Source organism: Engystomops pustulosus, chromosome 1 (assembly GCF_040894005.1).
Source record: "Engystomops pustulosus chromosome 1, aEngPut4.maternal, whole genome shotgun sequence".
NCBI classification, from domain to species: domain Eukaryota; kingdom Metazoa; phylum Chordata; class Amphibia; order Anura; family Leptodactylidae; genus Engystomops; species Engystomops pustulosus.
The window spans coordinates 131,103,675-131,127,815 of NC_092411.1; positions in this window are offsets into that span (position 1 = coordinate 131,103,675).

The window sequence follows — 24,141 nt, forward strand, 5'->3', positions numbered from 1 at the left end:
ACTTGTCCATCTGGTAATATGAACCAAAATCATATTTATGTGGTAGCACAAACTTTCTTTTGATGCCTCTTGAAAGAGCTCCAAAGCTTGAATGAGCAGACAGGGATCATCCTGCAGTCCCAGGACTTGCCATGCTTAGTATTATTTTATGGAGCATCCTGGTATACCTGAGGCTACTGGAAGAGAGAGGAGGTATGGACATGGTCAGGTTATCAGTGGAGCCCCTCCTGTGCTACCCCTGAATCTTCCTGTTTAGGAGGCTGTCAAGGGAAGCTCCAGTGACAACCCAAATTTCCTCTCCTTCTGACAAAGATATTGGTGCCCTCAGGCCCATTGAAAGCTGTGGTACAGCACGGAACAAGAAAATTGCAATAAGTTACTGCTTGAATTGCTGTTTTGGCACTTTGCAAAAAATATGCAGGTTTTGGGTTGCAGTTTGAGAACTTGACCTCTAAAAGGTTCGCCATCACTGTTCTAGGGTTTCCGTTAACCCTTTAGATGACAGGGGTAGCACAAACCTTCTTTTGATGCCTCTTCAAAGAGCTCCAAAGCTTGAATGAGCAGTGAGACTTCTGTCACAGCAGAACCTGGCCCTTTATGATGTCATAGCCCCAGTTTCCAAGGAGCTTAACTGTGACACGTGCAGTGTTCCATGTTCTGCAAGTTAGCCTCACGGTTTCTTCTGATGGAATCCAATTCAAATCTTTTCCTCTGGGGACGCCATTTTCAATCTCCATTGCCAAACTTCTCTGGCACACAAATGGCAATTGCAAGGACCTAAAGAGAAGACAACTGCCTACAAGGTAAAAAGATGAAGTTCTCACCAGGGTACAGCCATATCTTTTAATGCTTTTTTATGTTTATATTTGAGTTTGCATAACTCATAACTACATTGACCTTGATGCTGCCGATGTTGCTAAAAACTTGTGGAATTTTCCTAAAATGTTATACAAATGAAGCTTGGATAACCCTACTTAAAAAGGATCCATCTTAGGGCAAGAGAGGAAAATAGGACAATTAGTTGGATGAAGGGAACTAAATGCACTTCATGAAGGAGGTCTTACATCCAGGTACATGCTTTTACCAACTATATTGGTTTCATTCCAATAAAATAAATGCAACTTTTTTTGGATTAATAGAGAATGGTGTTTAGCAGCAGAAGCAAGAATCTTGGGCTGATGCTACTTTGCATTAAGAAATCTGGGCATGGGGAGTAGATGCCTAAATCAGGACTTGTCCATCTGGTAATATGAACCAAAATCATATTTATGTGGTAGCACAAACTTTCTTTTGATGCCTCTTGAAAGAGCTCCAAAGCTTGAATGAGCAGACAGGGATCATCCTGCAGTCCCAGGACTTGCCATGCTTAGTATTATTTTATGGAGCATCCTGGTATCCCTGAGGCTACTAGAAGAGAGAGGAGGTATGGACATGGTCAGGTTATCAGTAGAGCCCCTCCTGTGCTACCCCTGAATCTTCCTGTTTAGGAGGCTGTCAAGGGAAGCTCCAATGACAACCCAAATTTCCTCTCCTTCTGACAAAGATATTGGTGCCCTCAGGCCCATTGAAAGCTGTGGTACAGCACGGAGCAAGAAAATTGCAATAAGTTACTGCTTGAATTGCTGTTTTGGCACTTTGCAAAAAATATGCAGGTTTTGGGTTGCAGTTTGGGAACTTGACCTCTAAAAGGTTCGCCATCACTGTTCTAGGGTTTCCGTTAACCCTTTAGATGACAGGGGTAGCACAAACCTTCTTTTGATGCCTCTTCAAAGAGCTCCAAAGCTTGAATGAGCAGTGAGACTTCTGTCACAGCAGAACCTGGCCCTTTATGATGTCATAGCCCCAGTTTCCAAGGAGCTTAACTGTGACACGTGCAGTGTTCCATGTTCTGCAAGTTAGCCTCACGGTTTCTTCTGATGGAATCCAATTCAAATCTTTTCCTCTGGGGACGCCATTTTCAATCTCCATTGCCAAACTTCTCTGGCACACAAATGGCATTTGCAAGGACCTAAAGAGAAGACAACTGCCTACAAGGTAAAAAGATTAAGTACTCACCAGGGTACAGCCATATCTTTTAATGCTTTTTTATGTTTATTTTTGAGTTTGCATAACTCATAACTACATTGACCTTGATGCTGCTGATGTTGCTAAAAACTTGTGGAATTTTCCTAAAATGTTATACAAATGAAGCTTGGATAACCCTACTTTAAAAGGATCCATCTTAGGGCAAGAGAGGAAAATAGGACAATTAGTTGGATGAAGGGAACTAAATGCACTTCATGAAGGAGGTCTTACATCCAGGTACATGCTTTTACCAACTATATTGGTTTCATTCCAATAAAATAAATGCAACTTTTTTTGGATTAATAGAGAAAGGTGTTTAGCAGCAGAAGCAAGAATCTTGGGCTGATGCTACTTTGCATTAAGAAATCTGGGCATGGGGAGTAGATGCATAAATCAGGACTTGTCCATCTGGTAATATGAACCAAAATCATATTTATGTGGTAGCACAAACTTTCTTTTGATGCCTCTTGAAAGAGCTCCAAAGCTTGAATGAGCACACAGGAATCATCCTGCAGTCCCAGGACTTGCCATGCTTAGTATTATTTTATGGAGCATCCTGGTATACCTGAGGCTACTGGAAGAGAGAGGAGGTATGGACATGGTCAGGTTATCAGTGGAGCCCCTCCTGTGCTACCCCTGAATCTTCCTGTTTAGGAGGCTGTCAAGGGAAGCTCCAGTGAAAACCCAAATTTCCTCTCCTTCTGACAAAGATATTGGTGCCCTCAGGCCCATTGAAAGCTGTGGTACAGCACGGAGCAAGAAAATTGCAATAAGTTACTGCTTGAATTGCTGTTTTGGCACTTTGCAAAAAATATGCAGGTTTTGGGTTGCAGTTTGGGAACTTTACCTCTAAAAGGTTCGCCATCACTGTTCTAGGGTTTCCGTTAACCCTTTAGATGACAGGGGTAGCACAAACCTTCTTTTGATGCCTCTTCAAAGAGCTCCAAAGCTTGAATGAGCAGTGAGACTTCTGTCACAGCAGAACCTGGCCCTTTATGATGTCATAGCCCCAGTTTCCAAGGAGCTTAACTGTGACACGTGCAGTGTTCCATGTTCTGCAAGTTAGCCTCACGGTTTCTTCTGATGGAATCCAATTCAAATCTTTTCCTCTGGGGACGCCATTTTCAATCTCCATTGCCAAACTTCTCTGTCACACAAATGGCACTTACAAGGACCTAAAGAGAAGACAACTGCCTACAAGGTAAAAAGATTAAGTACTCACCAGGGTACAGCCATATCTTTTAATGCTTTTTTATGTTTATTTTTGAGTTTGCATAACTCATAACTACATTGACCTTGATGCTGCCGATGTTGCTAAAAGTTTGTGGAATTTTCCTAAAATGTTATACAAATGAAGCTTGGATAACCCTACTTAAAAAGGATCCATCTTAGGGCAAGAGAGGAAAATAGGACAATTGGTTGGATGAAGGGAACTAAATGCACTTCATGAAGGAGGTCTTACATCCAGGTACATGCTTGTACCAACTATATTGGTTTCATTCCAATAAAATAAATGCAACTTTTTTTGGATTAATAGAGAAAGGTGTTTAGCAGCAGAAGCAAGAATCTTGGGCTGATGCTACTTTGCATTAAGAAATCTGGGCATGGGGAGTAGATGCATAAATCAGGACTTGTCCATCTGGTAATATGAACCAAAATCATATTTATGTGGTAGCACAAACTTTCTTTTGATGCCTCTTGAAAGAGCTCCAAAGCTTGAATGAGCAGACAGGGATCATCCTGCAGTCCCAGGACTTGCCATGCTTAGTATTATTTTATGGAGCATCCTGGTATACCTGAGGCTACTGGAAGAGAGAGGAGGTATGGACTTGGTCAGGTTATCAGTGGAGCCCCTCCTGTGCTACCTCTGAATCTTCCTGTTTAGGAGGCTGTCAAGGGAAGCTCCAGTGACAACCCAAATTTCCTCTCCTTCTGACAAAGATATTGGTGCCCTCAGGCCCATTGAAAGCTGTGGTACAGCACGGAGCAAGAAAATTGCAATAAGTTACTGCTTGAATTGCTGTTTTGGCACTTTGCAAAAAATATGCAGGTTTTGGGTTGCAGTTTGGGAACTTGACCTCTAAAAGGTTCGCCATCACTGTTCTAGGGTTTCCGTTAACCCTTTAGATGACAGGGGTAGCACAAACCTTCTTTTGATGCCTCTTCAAAGAGCTCCAAAGCTTGAATGAGCAGTGAGACTTCTGTCACAGCAGAACCTGGCCCTTTATGATGTCATAGCCCCAGTTTCCAAGGAGCTTAACTGTGACACGTGCAGTGTTCCATGTTCTGCAAGTTAGCCTCACGGTTTCTTCTGATGGAATCCAATTCAAATCTTTTCCTCTGGGGACGCCATTTTCAATCTCCATTGCCAAACTTCTCTGGCACACAAATGGCACTTGCAAGGACCTAAAGAGAAGACAACTGCCTACAAGGTAAAAAGATGAAGTACTCACCAGGGTACAGCCATATCTTTTAATGCTTTTTTATGTTTATATTTGAGTTTGCATAACTCATAACTACATTGACCTTGATGCTGCCGATGTTGCTAAAAACTTGTGGAATTTTCCTAAAATGTTATACAAATGAAGCTTGGATAACCCTACTTAAAAAGGATCCATCTTAGGGCAAGAGAGGAAAATAGGACAATTAGTTGGATGAAGGGAACTAAATGCACTTCATGAAGGAGGTCTTACATCCAGGTACATGCTTGTACCAACTATATTGGTTTCATTCCAATAAAATAAATGCAACTTTTTTTGGATTAATAGAGAAAGGTGTTTAGCAGCAGAAGCAAGAATCTTGGGCTGATGCTACTTTGCATTAAGAAATCTGGGCATGGGGAGTAGATGCCTAAATCAGGACTTGTCCATCTGGTAATATGAACCAAAATCATATTTATGTGGTAGCACAAACTTTCTTTTGATGCCTCTTGAAAGAGCTCCAAAGCTTGAATGAGCAGACAGGGATCCTCCTGCAGTCCCAGGACTTGCCATGCTTAGTATTATTTTATGGAGCATCCTGGTATACCTGAGGCTACTGGAAGAGAGAGGAGGTATGGACATGGTCACGTTATCAGTGGAGCCCCTCCTGTGCTACCACTGAATCTTCCTGTTTAGGAGGCTGTCAAGGGAAGCTCCAGTGACAACCCAAATTTCCTCTCCTTCTGACAAAGATATTGGTGCCCTCAGGCCCATTGAAAGCTGTGGTACAGCACGGAGCAAGAAAATTGCAATAAGTTACTGCTTGAATTGCTGTTTTGGCACTTTGCAAAAAATATGCAGGTTTTGGGTTGCAGTTTGGGAACTTGACCTCTAAAAGGTTCGCCATCACTGTTCTAGGGTTTCCGTTAACCCTTTAGATGACAGGGGTAGCACAAACCTTCTTTTGATGCCTCTTCAAAGAGCTCCAAAGCTTGAATGAGCAGTGAGACTTCTGTCACAGCAGAACCTGGCCCTTTATGATGTCATAGCCCCAGTTTCCAAGGAGCTTAACTGTGACACGTGCAGTGTTCCATGTTCTGCAAGTTAGCCTCACGGTTTCTTCTGATGGAATCCAATTCAAATCTTTTCCTCTGGGGACGCCATTTTCAATCTCCATTGCCAAACTTCTCTGGCACACAAATGGCACTTGCAAGGACCTAAAGAGAAGACAACTGCCTACAAGGTAAAAAGATTAAGTACTAACCAGGGTACAGCCATATCTTTTAATGCTTTTTTATGTTTATATTTGAGTTTGCATAACTCATAACTACATTGACCTTGATGCTGCCGATGTTGCTAAAAACTTGTGGAATTTTCCTAAAATGTTATACAAATGAAGCTTGGATAACCCTACTTAAAAAGGATCCATCTTAGGGCAAGAGAGGAAAATAGGACAATTAGTTGGATGAAGGGAACTAAATGCACTTCATGAAGGAGGTCTTACATCCAGGTACATGCTTGTACCAACTATATTGGTTTCATTCCAATAAAATAAATGCAACTTTTTTTGGATTAATAGAGAAAGGTGTTTAGCAGCAGAAGCAAGAATCTTGGGCTGATGCTACTTTGCATTAAGAAATCTGGGCATGGGGAGTAGATGCCTAAATCAGGACTTGTCCATCTGGTAATATGAACCAAAATCATATTTATGTGGTAGCACAAACTTTCTTTTGATGCCTCTTGAAAGAGCTCCAAAGCTTGAATGAGCACACAGGGATCATCCTGCAGTCCCAGGACTTGCCATGCTTAGTATTATTTTATGGAGCATCCTGGTATACCTGAGGCTACTGGAAGAGAAAGGAGGTATGGACATGGTCAGGTTATCAGTGGAGCCCCTCCTGTGCTACCCCTGAATCTTCCTGTTTAGGAGGCTGTCAAGGGAAGCTCCAGTGACAACCCAAATTTCCTCTCCTTCTGACAAAGATATTGGTGCCCTCAGGCCCATTGAAAGCTGTGGTACAGCACGGAGCAAGAAAATTGCAATAAGTTACTGCTTGAATTGCTGTTTTGGCACTTTGCAAAAAATATGCAGGTTTTGGGTTGCAGTTTGGGAACTTGACCTCTAAAAGGTTCGCCATCACTGTTCTAGGGTTTCCGTTAACCCTTTAGATGACAGGGGTAGCACAAACCTTCTTTTGATGCCTCTTCAAAGAGCTCCAAAGCTTGAATGAGCAGTGAGACTTCTGTCACAGCAGAACCTGGCCCTTTATGATGTCATAGCCCCAGTTTCCAAGGAGCTTAACTGTGACACGTGCAGTGTTCCATGTTCTGCAAGTTAGCCTCACGGTTTCTTCTGATGGAATCCAATTCAAATCTTTTCCTCTGGGGACGCCATTTTCAATCTCCATTGCCAAACTTCTCTGGCACACAAATGGCATTTGCAAGGACCTAAAGAGAAGACAACTGCCTACAAGGTAAAAAGATTAAGTACTCACCAGGGTACAGCCATATCTTTTAATGTTTTTTTATGTTTATTTTTGAGTTTGCATAACTCATAACTACATTGACCTTGATGCTGCCGATGTTGCTAAAAACTTGTGGAATTTTCCTAAAATGTTATACAAATGAAGCTTGGATAACCCTACTTAAAAAGGATCCATCTTAGGGCAAGAGAGGAAAATAGGACAATTGGTTGGATGAAGGGAACTAAATGCACTTCATGAAGGAGGTCTTACATCCAGGTACATGCTTGTACCAACTATATTGGTTTCATTCCAATAAAATAAATGCAACTTTTTTGGATTAATAGAGAAAGGTGTTTAGCAGCAGAAGCAAGAATCTTGAGCTGATGCTACTTTGCATTAAGAAATCTGGGCATGGGGAGTAGATGCATAAATCAGGACTTGTCCATCTGGTAATATTAACCAAAATCATATTTATGTGGTAGCACAAACTTTCTTTTGATGCCTCTTGAAAGAGCTCCAAAGCTTGAATGAGCAGACAGGGATCATCCTGCAGTCCCAGGACTTGCCATGCTTAGTATTATTTTATGGAGCATCCTGGTATACCTGAGGCTACTGGAAGAGAGAGGCGGTATGGACATGGTCAGGTTATCAGTGGAGCCCCTCCTGTGCTACCCCTGAATCTTCCTGTTTAGGAGGCTGTCAAGGGAAGCTCCAGTGACAACCCAAATTTCCTCTCCTTCTGACAAAGATATTGGTGCCCTCAGGCCCATTGAAAGCTGTGGTACAGCACGGAGCAAGAAAATTGCAATAAGTTACTGCTTGAATTGCTGTTTTGGCACTTTGCAAAAAATATGCAGGTTTTGGGTTGCAGTTTGGGAACTTGACCTCTAAAAGGTTCGCCATCACTGTTCTAGGGTTTCTGTTAACCCTTTATATGACAGGGGTAGCACAAACCTTCTTTTGATGCCTCTTCAAAGAGCTCCAAAGCTTGAATGAGCAGTGAGACTTCTGTCACAGCAGAACCTGGCCCTTTATCATGTCATAGGCCTAGTTTCCACGGAGCTTAACTGTGACACGTGCAGTGTTCCATGTTCTGCAAGTTAGCCTCACGGTTTCTTCTGATGGAATCCAATTCAAATCTTTTCCTCTGGGGACGCCATTTTCAATCTCCATTGCCAAACTTCTCTGGCACACAAATGGCACTTGCAAGGACCTAAGGAGAAGACAACTGCCTACAAGGTAAAAAGATTAAGTACTCACCAGGGTACAGCCATATCTTTTAATGCTTTTTTATGTTTATATTTGAGTTTGCATAACTCATAACTACATTGACCTTGATGCTGCCAATGTTGCTAAAAACTTGTGGAATTTTCCTAAAATGTTATACAAATGAAGCTTGGATAACCCTACTTAAAAAGGATCCATCTTAGGGCAAGAGAGGAAAATAGGACAATTAGTTGGATGAAGGGAACTAAATGCACTTCATGAAGGAGGTCTTACATCCAGGTACATGCTTGTACCAACTATATTGGTTTCATTCCAATAAAATAAATGCAACTTTTTTTGGATTAATAGAGAAAGGTGTTTAGCAGCAGAAGCAAGAATCTTGGGCTGATGCTACTTTGCATTAAGAAATCTGGGCATGGGGAGTAGATGCCTAAATCAGGACTTGTCCATCTGGTAATATGAACCAAAATCATATTTATGTGGTAGCACAAACTTTCTTTTGATGCCTCTTGAAAGAGCTCCAAAGCTTGAATGAGCACACAGGGATCCTCCTGCAGTCCCAGGACTTGCCATGCTTAGTATTATTTTATGGAGCATCCTGGTATACCTGAGGCTACTGGAAGAGAGAGGAGGTATGGACATGGTCAGGTTATCAGTGGAGCCCCTCCTGTGCTACCACTGAATCTTCCTGTTTAGGAGGCTGTCAAGGGAAGCTCCAGTGACAACCCAAATTTCCTCTCCTTCTGACAAAGATATTGGTGCCCTCAGGCCCATTGAAAGCTGTGGTACAGCACGGAGCAAGAAAATTGCAATAAGTTACTGCTTGAATTGCTGTTTTGGCACTTTGCAAAAAATATGCAGGTTTTGGGTTGCAGTTTGGGAACTTGACCTCTAAAAGGTTCGCCATCACTGTTCTAGGGTTTCCGTTAACCCTTTAGATGACAGGGGTAGCACAAACCTTCTTTTGATGCCTCTTCAAAGAGCTCCAAAGCTTGAATGAGCAGTGAGACTTCTGTCATAGCAGAACCTGGCCCTTTATGATGTCATAGCCCCAGTTTCCAAGGAGCTTAACTGTAACACGTGCAGTGTTCCATGTTCTGCAAGTTAGCCTCACGGTTTCTTCTGATGGAATCCAATTCAAATCTTTTCCTCTGGGGACGCCATTTTCAATCTCCATTGCCAAACTTCTCTGGCACACAAATGGCACTTGCAAGGACCTAAAGAGAAGACAACTGCCTACAAGGTAAAAAGATTAAGTACTCACCAGGGTACAGCCATATCTTTTAATGCTTTTTTATGTTTATATTTGAGTTTGCATAACTCATAACTACATTGACCTTGATGCTGCCGATGTTGCTAAAAACTTGTGGAATTTTCCTAAAATGTTATACAAATGAAGCTTGGATAACCCTACTTAAAAAGGATCCATCTTAGGGCAAGAGAGGAAAATAGGACAATTAGTTGGATGAAGGGAACTAAATGCACTTCATGAAGGAGGTCTTACATCCAGGTACATGCTTGTACCAACTATATTGGTTTCATTCCAATAAAATAAATGCAACTTTTTTTGGATTAATAGAGAAAGGTGTTTAGCAGCAGAAGCAAGAATCTTGGGCTGATGCTACTTTGCATTAAGAAATCTGGGCATGGGGAGTAGATGCCTAAATCAGGACTTGTCCATCTGGTAATATGAACCAAAATCATATTTATGTGGTAGCACAAACTTTCTTTTGATGCCTCTTGAAAGAGCTCCAAAGCTTGAATGAGCACACAGGGATCATCCTGCAGTCCCAGGACTTGCCATGCTTAGTATTATTTTATGGAGCATCCTGGTATACCTGAGGCTACTGGAAGAGAGAGGAGGTATGGACATGGTCAGGTTATCAGTGGAGCCCCTCCTGTGCTACCCCTGAATCTTCCTGTTTAGGAGGCTGTCAAGGGAAGCTCCAGTGACAACCCAAATTTCCTCTCCTTCTGACAAAGATATTGGTGCCCTCAGGCCCATTGAAAGCTGTGGTACAGCACGGAGCAAGAAAATTGCAATAAGTTACTGCTTGAATTGCTGTTTTGGCACTTTGCAAAAAATATGCAGGTTTTGGGTTGCAGTTTGGGAACTTGACCTCTAAAAGGTTCGCCATCACTGTTCTAGGGTTTCCGTTAACCCTTTAGATGACAGGGGTAGCACAAACCTTCTTTTGATGCCTCTTCAAAGAGCTCCAAAGCTTGAATGAGCAGTGAGACTTCTGTCACAGCAGAACCTGGCCCTTTATGATGTCATAGCCCTAGTTTCCAAGGAGCTTAACTGTGACACGTGCAGTGTTCCATGTTCTGCAAGTTAGCCTCACGGTTTCTTCTGATGGAATCCAATTCAAATCTTTTCCTCTGGGGACGCCATTTTCAATCTCCATTGCCAAACTTCTCTGGCACACAAATGGCATTTGCAAGGACCTAAAGAGAAGACAACTGCCTACAAGGTAAAAAGATTAAGTACTCACCAGGGTACAGCCATATCTTTTAATGTTTTTTTATGTTTATTTTTGAGTTTGCATAACTCATAACTACATTGACCTTGATGCTGCCGATGTTGCTAAAAACTTGTGGAATTTTCCTAAAATGTTATACAAATGAAGCTTGGATAACCCTACTTAAAAAGGATCCATCTTAGGGCAAGAGAGGAAAATAGGACAATTAGTTGGATGAAGGGAACTAAATGCACTTCATGAAGGAGGTCTTACATCCAGGTACATGCTTGTACCAACTATATTGGTTTTATTCCAATAAAATAAATGCAACTTTTTTTGGATTAATAGAGAAAGGTGTTTAGCAGCAGAAGCAAGAATCTTGGGCTGATGCTACTTTGCATTAAGAAATCTGGGCATGGGGAGTAGATGCATAAATCAGGACTTGTCCATCTGGTAATATGAACCAAAATCATATTTATGTGGTAGCACAAACTTTCTTTTGATGCCTCTTGAAAGAGCTCCAAAGCTTGAATGAGCAGACAGGGATCATCCTGCAGTCCCAGGACTTGCCATGCTTAGTATTATTTTATGGAGCATCCTGGTATACCTGAGGCTACTGGAAGAGAGAGGAGGTATGGACATGGTCAGGTTATCAGTGGAGCCCCTCCTGTGCTACCCCTGAATCTTCCTGTTTAGGAGGCTGTCAAGGGAAGCTCCAGTGACAACCCAAATTTCCTCTCCTTCTGACAAAGATATTGGTGCCCTCAGGCCCATTGAAAGCTGTGGTACAGCACGGAGCAAGAAAATTGCAATAAGTTACTGCTTGAATTGCTGTTTTGGCACTTTGCAAAAAATATGCAGGTTTTGGGTTGCAGTTTGGGAACTTGACCTCTAAAAGGTTCGCCATCACTGTTCTAGGGTTTCCGTTAACCCTTTATATGACAGGGGTAGCACAAACCTTCTTTTGATGCCTCTTCAAAGAGCTCCAAAGCTTGAATGAGCAGTGAGACTTCTGTCACAGCAGAACCTGGCCCTTTATGATGTCATAGCCCTAGTTTCCAAGGAGCTTAACTGTGACACGTGCAGTGTTCCATGTTCTGCAAGTTAGCCTCACGGTTTCTTCTGATGGAATCCAATTCAAATCTTTTCCTCTGGGGACGCCATTTTCAATCTCCATTGCCAAACTTCTCTGGCACACAAATGGCATTTGCAAGGACCTAAAGAGAAGACAACTGCCTACAAGGTAAAAAGATTAAGTACTCACCAGGGTACAGCCATATCTTTTAATGTTTTTTTATGTTTATTTTTGAGTTTGCATAACTCATAACTACATTGACCTTGATGCTGCCGATGTTGCTAAAAACTTGTGGAATTTTCCTAAAATGTTATACAAATGAAGCTTGGATAACCCTACTTAAAAAGGATCCATCTTAGGGCAAGAGAGGAAAATAGGACAATTAGTTGGATGAAGGGAACTAAATGCACTTCATGAAGGAGGTCTTACATCCAGGTACATGCTTGTACCAACTATATTGGTTTTATTCCAATAAAATAAATGCAACTTTTTTTGGATTAATAGAGAAAGGTGTTTAGCAGCAGAAGCAAGAATCTTGGGCTGATGCTACTTTGCATTAAGAAATCTGGGCATGGGGAGTAGATGCATAAATCAGGACTTGTCCATCTGGTAATATGAACCAAAATCATATTTATGTGGTAGCACAAACTTTCTTTTGATGCCTCTTGAAAGAGCTCCAAAGCTTGAATGAGCAGACAGGGATCATCCTGCAGTCCCAGGACTTGCCATGCTTAGTATTATTTTATGGAGCATCCTGGTATACCTGAGGCTACTGGAAGAGAGAGGAGGTATGGACATGGTCAGGTTATCAGTGGAGCCCCTCCTGTGCTACCCCTGAATCTTCCTGTTTAGGAGGCTGTCAAGGGAAGCTCCAGTGACAACCCAAATTTCCTCTCCTTCTGACAAAGATATTGGTGCCCTCAGGCCCATTGAAAGCTGTGGTACAGCACGGAGCAAGAAAATTGCAATAAGTTACTGCTTGAATTGCTGTTTTGGCACTTTGCAAAAAATATGCAGGTTTTGGGTTGCAGTTTGGGAACTTGACCTCTAAAAGGTTCGACATCACTGTTCTAGGGTTTCCATTAACCCTTTATATGACAGGGGTAGCACAAACCTTCTTTTGATGCCTCTTCAAAGAGCTCCAAAGCTTGAATGAGCAGTGAGACTTCTGTTACAGCAGAACCTGGCCCTTTATGATGTCATAGCCCCAGTTTCCAAGGAGCTTAACTGTGACACGTGCAGTGTTCCATGTTCTGCAAGTTAGCCTCACGTTTTCTTCTGATGGAATCCAATTCAAATCTTTTCCTCTGGGGACGCCATTTTCAATCTCCATTGCCAAACTTCTCTGGCACACAAATGGCACTTGCAAGGACCTAAAGAGAAGACAACTGCCTACAAGGTAAAAAGATTAAGTACTCACCAGGGTACAGCCATATCTTTTAATGTTTTTTTATGTTTATTTTTGAGTTTGCATAACTCATAACTACATTGACCTTGATGCTGCCGATGTTGCTAAAAACTTGTGGAATTTTCCTAAAATGTTATACAAATGAAGCTTGGATAACCCTACTTAAAAAGGATCCATCTTAGGGCAAGAGAGGAAAATAGGACAATTAGTTGGATGAAGGGAACTAAATGCACTTCATGAAGGAGGTCTTACATCCAGGTACATGCTTGTACCAACTATATTGGTTTCATTCCAATAAAATAAATGCAACTTTTTTTGGATTAATAGAGAAAGGTGTTTAGCAGCAGAAGCAAGAATCTTGAGCTGATGCTACTTTGCATTAAGAAATCTGGGCATGGGGAGTAGATGCATAAATCAGGACTTGTCCATCTGGTAATATGAACCAAAATCATATTTATGTGGTAGCACAAACTTTCTTTTGATGCCTCTTGAAAGAGCTCCAAAGCTTGAATGAGCAGACAGGGATCATCTTGCAGTCCCAGGACTTGCCATGCTTAGTATTATTTTATGGAGCATCCTGGTATACCTGAGGCTACTGGAAGAGAGAGGAGGTATGGACATGGTCAGGTTATCAGTGGAGCCCCTCCTGTGCTACCCCTGAATCTTCCTGTTTAGGAGGCTGTCAAGGGAAGCTCCAGTGACAACCCAAATTTCCTCTCCTTCTGACAAAGATATTGGTGCCCTCAGGCCCATTGAAAGCTGTGGTACAGCACGGAGCAAGAAAATTGCAATAAGTTACTGCTTGAATTGCTGTTTTGGCACTTTGCAAAAAATATGCAGGTTTTGGGTTGCAGTTTGGGAACTTGACCTCTAAAAGGTTCGCCATCACTGTTCTAGGGTTTCCGTTAACCCTTTAGATGACAGGGGTAGCACAAACCTTCTTTTGATGCCTCTTCAAAGAGCTCCAAAGCTTGAATGAGCAGTGAGACTTCTGTCACAGCAGAACCTGGCCCTTTATGATGTCATAGCCCCAGTTTCCAAGGAGCTTAACTGTGACACGTGCAGTGTTCCATGTTCTGCAAGTTAGCCTCACGGTTTCTTCTGATGGAATCCAATTCAAATCTTTTCCTCTGGGGACGCCATTTTCAATCTCCATTGCCAAACTTCTCTGGCACACAAATGGCATTTGCAAGGACCTAAAGAGAAGACAACTGCCTACAAGGTAAAAAGATTAAGTACTCACCAGGGTACAGCCATATCTTTTAATGTTTTTTTATGTTTATTTTTGAGTTTGCATAACTCATAACTACATTGACCTTGATGCTGCTGATGTTGCTAAAAACTTGTGGAATTTTCCTAAAATGTTATACAAATGAAGCTTGGATAACCCTACTTAAAAAGGATCCATCTTAGGGCAAGAGAGGAAAATAGGACAATTAGTTGGATGAAGGGAACTAAATGCACTTCATGAAGGAGGTCTTACATCCAGGTACATGCTTGTACCAACTATATTGGTTTCATTCCAATAAAATAAATGCAACTTTTTTTGGATTAATAGAGAAAGGTGTTTAGCAGCAGAAGCAAGAATCTTGGGCTGATGCTACTTTGCATTAAGAAATCTGGGCATGGGGAGTAGATGCCTAAATCAGGACTTGTCCATCTGGTAATATGAACCAAAATCATATTTATGTGGTAGCACAAACTTTCTTTTGATGCCTCTTGAAAGAGCTCCAAAGCTTGAATGAGCACACAGGGATCATCCTGCAGTCCCAGGACTTGCCATGCTTAGTATTATTTTATGGAGCATCCTGGTATACCTGAGGCTACTGGAAGAGAGAGGAGGTATGGACATGGTCAGGTTATCAGTGGAGCCCCTCCTGTGCTACCCCTGAATCTTCCTGTTTAGGAGGCTGTCAAGGGAAGCTCCAGTGACAACCCAAATTTCCTCTCCTTCTGACAAAGATATTGGTGCCCTCAGGCCCATTGAAAGCTGTGGTACAGCACGGAGCAAGAAAATTGCAATAAGTTACTGCTTGAATTGCTGTTTTGGCACTTTGCAAAAAATATGCAGGTTTTGGGTTGCAGTTTGGGAACTTGACCTCTAAAAGGTTCGCCATCACTGTTCTAGGGTTTCCGTTAACCCTTTAGATGACAGGGGTAGCACAAACCTTCTTTTGATGCCTCTTCAAAGAGCTCCAAAGCTTGAATGAGCAGTGAGACTTCTGTCACAGCAGAACCTGGCCCTTTATGATGTCATAGCCCTAGTTTCCAAGGAGCTTAACTGTGACACGTGCAGTGTTCCATGTTCTGCAAGTTAGCCTCACGGTTTCTTCTGATGGAATCCAATTCAAATCTTTTCCTCTGGGGACGCCATTTTCAATCTCCATTGCCAAACTTCTCTGGCACACAAATGGCATTTGCAAGGACCTAAAGAGAAGTTAACTGCCTACAAGGTAAAAAGATTAAGTACTCACCAGGGTACAGCCATATCTTTTAATGTTTTTTTATGTTTATTTTTGAGTTTGCATAACTCATAACTACATTGACCTTGATGCTGCCGATGTTGCTAAAAACTTGTGGAATTTTCCTAAAATGTTATACAAATGAAGCTTGGATAACCCTACTTAAAAAGGATCCATCTTAGGGCAAGAGAGGAAAATAGGACAATTAGTTGGATGAAGGGAACTAAATGCACTTCATGAAGGAGGTCTTACATCCAGGTACATGCTTGTACCAACTATATTGGTTTTATTCCAATAAAATAAATGCAACTTTTTTTGGATTAATAGAGAAAGGTGTTTAGCAGCAGAAGCAAGAATCTTGGGCTGATGCTACTTTGCATTAAGAAATCTGGGCATGGGGAGTAGATGCATAAATCAGGACTTGTCCATCTGGTAATATGAACCAAAATCATATTTATGTGGTAGCACAAACTTTCTTTTGATGCCTCTTGAAAGAGCTCCAAAGCTTGAATGAGCAGACAGGGATCATCCTGCAGTCCCAGGACTTGCCATGCTTAGTATTATTTTATGGAGCATCCTGGTATACCTGAGGCTACTGGAAGAGAGAGGAGGTATGGACATGGTCAGGTTATCAGTGGAGCCCCTCCTGTGCTACCCCTGAATCTTCCTGTTTAGGAGGCTGTCAAGGGAAGCTCCAGTGACAACCCAAATTTCCTCTCCTTCTGACAAAGATATTGGTGCCCTCAGGCCCATTGAAAGCTGTGGTACAGCACGGAGCAAGAAAATTGCAATAAGTTACTGCTTGAATTGCTGTTTTGGCACTTTGCAAAAAATATGCAGGTTTTGGGTTGCAGTTTGGGAACTTGACCTCTAAAAGGTTCGCCATCACTGTTCTAGGGTTTCCGTTAACCCTTTATATGACAGGGGTAGCACAAACCTTCTTTTGATGCCTCTTCAAAGAGCTCCAAAGCTTGAATGAGCAGTGAGACTTCTGTTACAGCAGAACCTGGCCCTTTATGATGTCATAGCCCCAGTTTCCAAGGAGCTTAACTGTGACACGTGCAGTGTTCCATGTTCTGCAAGTTAGCCTCACGTTTTCTTCTGATGGAATCTAATTCAAATCTTTTCCTCTGGGGACGCCATTTTCAATCTCCATTGCCAAACTTCTCTGGCACACAAATGGCACTTGCAAGGACCTAAAGAGAAGACAACTGCCTACAAGGTAAAAAGATTAAGTACTCACCAGGGTACAGCCATATCTTTTAATGTTTTTTTATGTTTATTTTTGAGTTTGCATAACTCATAACTACATTGACCTTGATGCTGCCGATGTTGCTAAAAACTTGTGGAATTTTCCTAAAATGTTATACAAATGAAGCTTGGATAACCCTACTTAAAAAGGATCCATCTTAGGGCAAGAGAGGAAAATAGGACAATTAGTTGGATGAAGGGAACTAAATGCACTTCATGAAGGAGGTCTTACATCCAGGTACATGCTTGTACCAACTATATTGGTTTCATTCCAATAAAATAAATGCAACTTTTTTTGGATTAATAGAGAAAGGTGTTTAGCAGCAGAAGCAAGAATCTTGAGCTGATGCTACTTTGCATTAAGAAATCTGGGCATGGGGAGTAGATGCATAAATCAGGACTTGTCCATCTGGTAATATGAACCAAAATCATATTTATGTGGTAGCACAAACTTTCTTTTGATGCCTCTTGAAAGAGCTCCAAAGCTTGAATGAGCAGACAGGGATCATCTTGCAGTCCCAGGACTTGCCATGCTTAGTATTATTTTATGGAGCATCCTGGTATACCTGAGGCTACTGGAAGAGAGAGGAGGTATGGACATGGTCAGGTTATCAGTGGAGCCCCTCCTGTGCTACCCCTGAATCTTCCTGTTTAGGAGGCTGTCAAGGGAAGCTCCAGTGACAACCCAAATTTCCTCTCCTTCTGACAAAGATATTGGTGCCCTCAGGCCCATTGAAAGCTGTGGTACAGCACGGAGCAAGAAAATTGCAATAAGTTACTGCTTGAATTGCTGTTTTGGCACTTTGCAAAAAATATGCAGGTTTTGGGTTGCAGTTTGGGAACTTGACCTCTAAAAGGTTCGCCATCACTGTTCTAGGGTTTCCGTTAACCCTTTAGATGACAGGGGTAGCACAAACCTTCTTTTGATGCCTCTTCAAAGAGCTCCAAAGCTTGAATGAGCAGTGAGACTTCTGTCACAGCAGAACCTGGCCCTTTATGATGTCATAGCCCCAGTTTCCAAGGAGCTTAACTGTGACACGTGCAGTGTTCCATGTTCTGCAAGTTAGCCTCACGGTTTCTTCTGATGGAATCCAATTCAAATCTTTTCCTCTGGGGACGCCATTTTCAATCTCCATTGCCAAACTTCTCTGGCACACAAATGGCATTTGCAAGGACCTAAAGAGAAGACAACTGCCTACAAGGTAAAAAGATTAAGTACTCACCAGGGTACAGCCATATCTTTTAATGTTTTTTTATGTTTATTTTTGAGTTTGCATAACTCATAACTACATTGACCTTGATGCTGCTGATGTTGCTAAAAACTTGTGGAATTTTCCTAAAATGTTATACAAATGAAGCTTGGATAACCCTACTTAAAAAGGATCCATCTTAGGGCAAGAGAGGAAAATAGGACAATTAGTTGGATGAAGGGAACTAAATGCACTTCATGAAGGAGGTCTTACATCCAGGTACATGCTTGTACCAACTATATTGGTTTCATTCCAATAAAATAAATGCAACTTTTTTTGGATTAATAGAGAAAGGTGTTTAGCAGCAGAAGCAAGAATCTTGGGCTGATGCTACTTTGCATTAAGAAATCTGGGCATGGGGAGTAGATGCCTAAATCAGGACTTGTCCATCTGGTAATATGAACCAAAATCATATTTATGTGGTAGCACAAACTTTCTTTTGATGCCTCTTGAAAGAGCTCCAAAGCTTGAATGAGCACACAGGGATCATCCTGCAGTCCCAGGACTTGCCATGCTTAGTATTATTTTATGGAGCATCCTGGTATACCTGAGGCTACTGGAAGAGAGAGGAGGTATGGACATGGTCAGGTTATCAGTGGAGCCCCTCCTGTGCTACCCCTGAATCTTCCTGTTTAGGAGGCTGTCAAGGGAAGCTCCAGTGACAACCCAAATTTCCTCTCCTTCTGACAAAGATATTGGTGCCCTCAGGCCCATTGAAAGCTGTGGTACAGCACGGAGCAAGAAAATTGCAATAAGTTACTGCTTGAATTGCTGTTTTGGCACTTTGCAAAAAATATGCAGGTTTTGGGTTGCAGTTTGGGAACTTGACCTCTAAAAGGTTCGCCATCACTGTTCTAGGGTTTCCGTTAACCCTTTAGATGACAGGGGTAGCACAAACCTTCTTTTGATGCCTCTTCAAAGAGCTCCAAAGCTTGAATGAGCAGTGAGACTTCTGTCACAGCAGAACCTGGCCCTTTATGATGTCATAGCCCTAGTTTCCAAGGAGCTTAACTGTGACACGTGCAGTGTTCCATGTTCTGCAAGTTAGCCTCACGGTTTCTTCTGATGGAATCCAATTCAAATCTTTTCCTCTGGGGACGCCATTTTCAATCTCCATTGCCAAACTTCTCTGGCACACAAATGGCATTTGCAAGGACCTAAAGAGAAGACAACTGCCTACAAGGTAAAAAGATTAAGTACTCACCAGGGTACAGCCATATCTTTTAATGTTTTTTTATGTTTATTTTTGAGTTTGCATAACTCATAACTACATTGACCTTGATGCTGCCGATGTTGCTAAAAACTTGTGGAATTTTCCTAAAATGTTATACAAATGAAGCTTGGATAACCCTACTTAAAAAGGATCCATCTTAGGGCAAGAGAGGAAAATAGGACAATTAGTTGGATGAAGGGAACTAAATGCACTTCATGAAGGAGGTCTTACATCCAGGTACATGCTTGTACCAACTATATTGGTTTTATTCCAATAAAATAAATGCAACTTTTTTTGGATTAATAGAGAAAGGTGTTTAGCAGCAGAAGCAAGAATCTTGGGCTGATGCTACTTTGCATTAAGAAATCTGGGCATGGGGAGTAGATGCATAAATCAGGACTTGTCCATCTGGTAATATGAACCAAAATCATATTTATGTGGTAGCACAAACTTTCTTTTGATGCCTCTTGAAAGAGCTCCAAAGCTTGAATGAGCAGACAGGGATCATCCTGCAGTCCCAGGACTTGCCATGCTTAGTATTATTTTATGGAGCATCCTGGTATACCTGAGGCTACTGGAAGAGAGAGGAGGTATGGACATGGTCAGGTTATCAGTGGAGCCCCTCCTGTGCTACCCCTGAATCTTCCTGTTTAGGAGGCTGTCAAGGGAAGCTCCAGTGACAACCCAAATTTCCTCTCCTTCTGACAAAGATATTGGTGCCCTCAGGCCCATTGAAAGCTGTGGTACAGCACGGAGCAAGAAAATTGCAATAAGTTACTGCTTGAATTGCTGTTTTGGCACTTTGCAAAAAATATGCAGGTTTTGGGTTGCAGTTTGGGAACTTGACCTCTAAAAGGTTCGCCATCACTGTTCTAGGGTTTCCGTTAACCCTTTATATGACAGGGGTAGCACAAACCTTCTTTTGATGCCTCTTCAAAGAGCTCCAAAGCTTGAATGAGCAGTGAGACTTCTGTTACAGCAGAACCTGGCCCTTTATGATGTCATAGCCCCAGTTTCCAAGGAGCTTAACTGTGACACGTGCAGTGTTCCATGTTCTGCAAGTTAGCCTCACGGTTTCTTCTGATGGAATCCAATTCAAATCTTTTCCTCTGGGGACGCCATTTTCAATCTCCATTGCCAAACTTCTCTGGCACACAAATGGCATTTGCAAGGACCTAAAGAGAAGACAACTGCCTACAAGGTAAAAAGATTAAGTACTCACCAGGGTACAGCCATATCTTTTAATGTTTTTTTATGTTTATTTTTGAGTTTGCATAACTCATAACTACATTGACCTTGATGCTGCCGATGTTGCTAAAAACTTGTGGAATTTTCCTAAAATGTTATACAAATGAAGCTTGGATAACCCTACTTAAAAAGGATCCATCTTAGGGCAAGAGAGGAAAATAGGACAATTAGTTGGATGAAGGGAACTAAATGCACTTCATGAAGGAGGTCTTACATCCAGGTACATGCTTGTACCAACTATATTGGTTTCATTCCAATAAAATAAATGCAACTTTTTTTGGATTAATAGAGAAAGGTGTTTAGCAGCAGAAGCAAGAATCTTGAGCTGATGCTACTTTGCATTAAGAAATCTGGGCATGGGGAGTAGATGCATAAATCAGGACTTGTCCATCTGGTAATATGAACCAAAATCATATTTATGTGGTAGCACAAACTTTCTTTTGATGCCTCTTGAAAGAGCTCCAAAGCTTGAATGAGCAGACAGGGATCATCTTGCAGTCCCAGGACTTGCCATGCTTAGTATTATTTTATGGAGCATCCTGGTATACCTGAGGCTACTGGAAGAGAGAGGAGGTATGGACATGGTCAGGTTATCAGTGGAGCCCCTCCTGTGCTACCCCTGAATCTTCCTGTTTAGGAGGCTGTCAAGGGAAGCTCCAGTGACAACCCAAATTTCCTCTCCTTCTGACAAAGATATTGGTGCCCTCAGGCCCATTGAAAGCTGTGGTACAGCACGGAGCAAGAAAATTGCAATAAGTTACTGCTTGAATTGCTGTTTTGGCACTTTGCAAAAAATATGCAGGTTTTGGGTTGCAGTTTGGGAACTTGACCTCTAAAAGGTTCGCCATCACTGTTCTAGGGTTTCCGTTAACCCTTTAGATGACAGGGGTAGCACAAACCTTCTTTTGATGCCTCTTCAAAGAGCTCCAAAGCTTGAATGAGCAGTGAGACTTCTGTCACAGCAGAACCTGGCCCTTTATGATGTCATAGCCCCAGTTTCCAAGGAGCTTAACTGTGACACGTGCAGTGTTCCATGTTCTGCAAGTTAGCCTCACGGTTTCTTCTGATGGAATCCAATTCAAATCTTTTCCTCTGGGGACGCCATTTTCAATCTCCATTGCCAAACTTCTCTGGCACACAAATGGCATTTGCAAGGACCTAAAGAGAAGACAACTGCCTACAAGGTAAAAAGATTAAGTACTCACCAGGGTACAGCCATATCTTTTAATGTTTTTTTATGTTTATTTTTGAGTTTGCATAACTCATAACTACATTGACCTTGATGCTGCTGATGTTGCTAAAAACTTGTGGAATTTTCCTAAAATGTTATACAAATGAAGCTTGGATAACCCTACTTAAAAAGGATCCATCTTAGGGCAAGAGAGGAAAATAGGACAATTAGTTGGATGAAGGGAACTAAATGCACTTCATGAAGGAGGTCTTACATCCAGGTACATGCTTGTACCAACTATATTGGTTTCATTCCAATAAAATAAATGCAACTTTTTTTGGATTAATAGAGAAAGGTGTTTAGCAGCAGAAGCAAGAATCTTGGGCTGATGCTACTTTGCATTAAGAAATCTGGGCATGGGGAGTAGATGCCTAAATCAGGACTTGTCCATCTGGTAATATGAACCAAAATCATATTTATGTGGTAGCACAAACTTTCTTTTGATGCCTCTTGAAAGAGCTCCAAAGCTTGAATGAGCACACAGGGATCATCCTGCAGTCCCAGGACTTGCCATGCTTAGTATTATTTTATGGAGCATCCTGGTATACCTGAGGCTACTGGAAGAGAGAGGAGGTATGGACATGGTCAGGTTATCAGTGGAGCCCCTCCTGTGCTACCCCTGAATCTTCCTGTTTAGGAGGCTGTCAAGGGAAGCTCCAGTGACAACCCAAATTTCCTCTCCTTCTGACAAAGATATTGGTGCCCTCAGGCCCATTGAAAGCTGTGGTACAGCACGGAGCAAGAAAATTGCAATAAGTTACTGCTTGAATTGCTGTTTTGGCACTTTGCAAAAAATATGCAGGTTTTGGGTTGCAGTTTGGGAACTTGACCTCTAAAAGGTTCGCCATCACTGTTCTAGGGTTTCCGTTAACCCTTTAGATGACAGGGGTAGCACAAACCTTCTTTTGATGCCTCTTCAAAGAGCTCCAAAGCTTGAATGAGCAGTGAGACTTCTGTCACAGCAGAACCTGGCCCTTTATGATGTCATAGCCCTAGTTTCCAAGGAGCTTAACTGTGACACGTGCAGTGTTCCATGTTCTGCAAGTTAGCCTCACGGTTTCTTCTGATGGAATCCAATTCAAATCTTTTCCTCTGGGGACGCCATTTTCAATCTCCATTGCCAAACTTCTCTGGCACACAAATGGCATTTGCAAGGACCTAAAGAGAAGACAACTGCCTACAAGGTAAAAAGATTAAGTACTCACCAGGGTACAGCCATATCTTTTAATGTTTTTTTATGTTTATTTTTGAGTTTGCATAACTCATAACTACATTGACCTTGATGCTGCCGATGTTGCTAAAAACTTGTGGAATTTTCCTAAAATGTTATACAAATGAAGCTTGGATAACCCTACTTAAAAAGGATCCATCTTAGGGCAAGAGAGGAAAATAGGACAATTAGTTGGATGAAGGGAACTAAATGCACTTCATGAAGGAGGTCTTACATCCAGGTACATGCTTGTACCAACTATATTGGTTTTATTCCAATAAAATAAATGCAACTTTTTTTGGATTAATAGAGAAAGGTGTTTAGCAGCAGAAGCAAGAATCTTGGGCTGATGCTACTTTGCATTAAGAAATCTGGGCATGGGGAGTAGATGCATAAATCAGGACTTGTCCATCTGGTAATATGAACCAAAATCATATTTATGTGGTAGCACAAACTTTCTTTTGATGCCTCTTGAAAGAGCTCCAAAGCTTGAATGAGCAGACAGGGATCATCCTGCAGTCCCAGGACTTGCCATGCTTAGTATTATTTTATGGAGCATCCTGGTATACCTGAGGCTACTGGAAGAGAGAGGAGGTATGGACATGGTCAGGTTATCAGTGGAGCCCCTCCTGTGCTACCCCTGAATCTTCCTGTTTAGGAGGCTGTCAAGGGAAGCTCCAGTGACAACCCAAATTTCCTCTCCTTCTGACAAAGATATTGGTGCCCTCAGGCCCATTGAAAGCTGTGGTACAGCACGGAGCAAGAAAATTGCAATAAGTTACTGCTTGAATTGCTGTTTTGGCACTTTGCAAAAAATATGCAGGTTTTGGGTTGCAGTTTGGGAACTTGACCTCTAAAAGGTTCGCCATCACTGTTCTAGGGTTTCCGTTAACCCTTTATATGACAGGGGTAGCACAAACCTTCTTTTGATGCCTCTTCAAAGAGCTCCAAAGCTTGAATGAGCAGTGAGACTTCTGTTACAGCAGAACCTGGCCCTTTATGATGTCATAGCCCCAGTTTCCAAGGAGCTTAACTGTGACACGTGCAGTGTTCCATGTTCTGCAAGTTAGCCTCACGGTTTCTTCTGATGGAATCCAATTCAAATCTTTTCCTCTGGGGACGCCATTTTCAATCTCCATTGCCAAACTTCTCTGG